General features: G+C 40.1%; 1 long non-coding RNA gene across 1 annotated transcript; it reads right to left on the bottom strand.

Moving 5' to 3' along the window:
- Window positions 1-316: 316 nt before the first annotated feature.
- Window positions 317-1,258, bottom strand: LOC125496400 (uncharacterized). The gene is made up of 2 exons (XR_007273061.2): window positions 791-1,258; window positions 317-637 (listed from the first exon to the last, which is right to left on the bottom strand). It is a non-coding gene; the product is annotated as an uncharacterized LOC125496400 (long non-coding RNA).
- Between the last annotated feature and the right edge of the window lie 1,540 nt (window positions 1,259-2,798).

Raw genomic sequence — 2,798 nt, 5'->3', positions numbered from 1 at the left:
GCAGGTGCGACGCCAAAGCCCTCGACGCAAATGACTAGGAAACTATCTGCGTCGGACAAGAAACGACGCAAATGGGTGGGCTATTTGCGTCGCACCTGTATACGGTACGACGCAAGTGGATCTTGCCAGCCCCCCCATTTCTAACCCAACAACCATTCTAAGTGATTTGCGTCGCATGAATCACTTGGAGTGACGCAAATCAGGTATTTTTTGCTTAAAAAAAATGAATTTGCGTCGCATCCGTGATTAGGTGCGACGCAAATCAGGTCTTTTTTATTAAAAAAAATATATTTTTGCATCCTTCAAACATCAGATCTAAAACAGAATGAAAATCTTAATAGTATTGCAAAAATTCATCTGTGTTGTGTCCAAACTAAAATCCAAATCATCCGTTTACAGAAAAAAAAAACTCAAAACAATACATGATTTACAGAAACTTAAGATGAGAAAATTACTGAAAATTAAAAAAGAAAATTACAACAATACAGAAGATGGAGCAGATCTAGAGATACTCGAGCACAATTACAACAATACTCGAGCGATTATTTGTGAAATCAACAAATAATCTGATATCTTCTTCCTGTTTGGGCTATCAATTGCTGCTCGTGTCTCATACTCGAGCAAAATACCGAAATCTCTGAAATGAGAAAAGATAAAAAAAATCAAAATCCTAATTCAAGATGAGCACTAAACTGATATAATTCATCGACTATGATTATGACGAAACGAAATTAGTAGAGACTTATTATTTTTACAAAAAACGAGAAAGAATTGAAATCAGAACCCTAACCATTCGTATTTCGCTTCGCCATGGATGTCAGCGTTGCTTGAACGAAGATGGAGCAGATCTAGAGATGAACAAAGATGTCGGGGCGTTTTCGTTGAACTTCACATCAAAAACTTCGCCGGAGAGGTTGCGTTCCTGCGTCGGAGAGAGAGAGTTGTGCGCGCCGATTCTCGAAAACTAGTGACGAAATGAAACGAAAAAGAAAGAACAAACCGTCGGTGCATGAGATGGTGAACGAACCGTCGGAGAGAGAGAGATGGTGAACGAGATGTAAACGAGTTATCTGAAACGAACGATGAACGCATTCGTAGATCTGATTGAGTTCGTCGACTGTAAAGAAGTGGCCGGAGAGAGAGAGAGAGTTTGAGGAGAGCGAGAGAGTTTGAGGAGAGAGATAGAGTTTTAGGGTTTGAGAGACTGTGAGGAGAGAGGCGCGAGAGAGAGAGGGGAATTTTAGGGTTTGAGAGACTGTGAGGAAGAGGCGCGAGGGAGAGAGGGGAAAATGAAGAGGCGCGGTTACTTTTTAGGTTAAATATTTGGATGGGCCAAAATCTGCGTCGGATGGGCCATGTGGTCCGACGCAATTTGGTCTTTTGCAACGCACACAAATACGATGCGACGCAGATAGCTTAGATGTGCGTCGCACTCTTCTTCATGTGCGACGCAAATAGGGTTTTTGCGTCATTTCCGTTTAAGTGCGACGCACATCAGGGGACGCAAATTGTCGTTTTTCTGCTAGTGGTCATTCCTTTACATTGTAGTTTAGTTGCCACCTTAGTCCTCGTCGGTTTGCCGGTTCTCCAAGCTCGTGCACTTGTGCTCGTCTTCGCTGCTCCTTGAGAGCAGAGGTATGTATTATATCTTTTGTTATTTTTTTTTATGTATGTTAATGTAACCATTAGTTTGGATTTAGGAATGTATATATGTGAATTGTTTGGTTATTATGTGATTGGGAAAATATATGTTGAATCATAACCAAACCTATATGGACATACCTTAATGGGGTGGGAGGGAAATCTAAGGAATGGATTGGTTTGTGTTGTTTTATTGCAATGTGCATCATTTGCCTAGATACCCGTTCGAGGCTTACTCATTAGGAGTAAGTCTTGAATAGCCCCGGTTTGGGACTGTCTTTGAGTTTCTTATCTCACTTAGGATGTGAATGAATGTTTGGTTTTTGATTCTAAGAAAGATCCGGCTCATTTCCCTAAGCGTTCTCTGGGTACATATGTTGATAGTTTAACTACTATCTTCATTGTGTACTTGGAGAACTGTAGGGAAGTGCTGCCGGATTTTCTTAGAATTGAAAACCAAATGTTCATTCACTAGTGAGATGAGAAACTCAAGGAGGTTAGGTTGGAGTGATAAGGACCCAAATGGTCATGACTGCATTTGATAAACTACTTTGAATGATGTGATCGATTGTATTCTTGTTTGGTGTCTCTAGTGTATGAATATGGATCGAAACTGGATGTATGGTAATCGAATTTCGACGACATTTCTACAAGGGGTTAATGAATTTATCAGAGTTGCGTTAGAACATCAATCGGAGAATGGGTCAAAGTTAGTCTTGTGTCCTTGTTGTGATTGCAATAACTCAAGGGGTATCGTGATATGGATCAAATTAAAGATCATTTGATTCTCGTGGGTTTAAGAGTAACTATACTAGGTGGACATGGCATGGAGAGTTTTATGATGTGGGTATGAGCTCCACTAGCTTGTGTGATGATTTGCATGTTGATGAGGTTGAGGTTGAGATTGAAGGAGATGGTTATAATGAGAATGATAGGGTAGATGATGAAAATGACATGGTAGATGATGAAAATGATAGAGTAGATGAGATGTTGCACAATTTGGAGGATGAAAGAACCGATCGTCCGCATATGTATGATAGTATTTTAAGTGCAGCGGAAAAACCTATGTATCCGGGTGTGAGAATTTCACTAAACTTTCTGGAATCCTTACATTGTTCAATATGAAATCGAAGCATAGTTGGACAGATAAAAGTCTA

Source organism: Beta vulgaris, chromosome 4, assembly GCF_026745355.1.
Source record: "Beta vulgaris subsp. vulgaris cultivar EL10 chromosome 4, EL10.2, whole genome shotgun sequence".
In the NCBI taxonomy this organism is placed as follows: domain Eukaryota; kingdom Viridiplantae; phylum Streptophyta; class Magnoliopsida; order Caryophyllales; family Amaranthaceae; genus Beta; species Beta vulgaris.
This window is presented reverse-complemented; position numbering and strand designations above follow the sequence as displayed.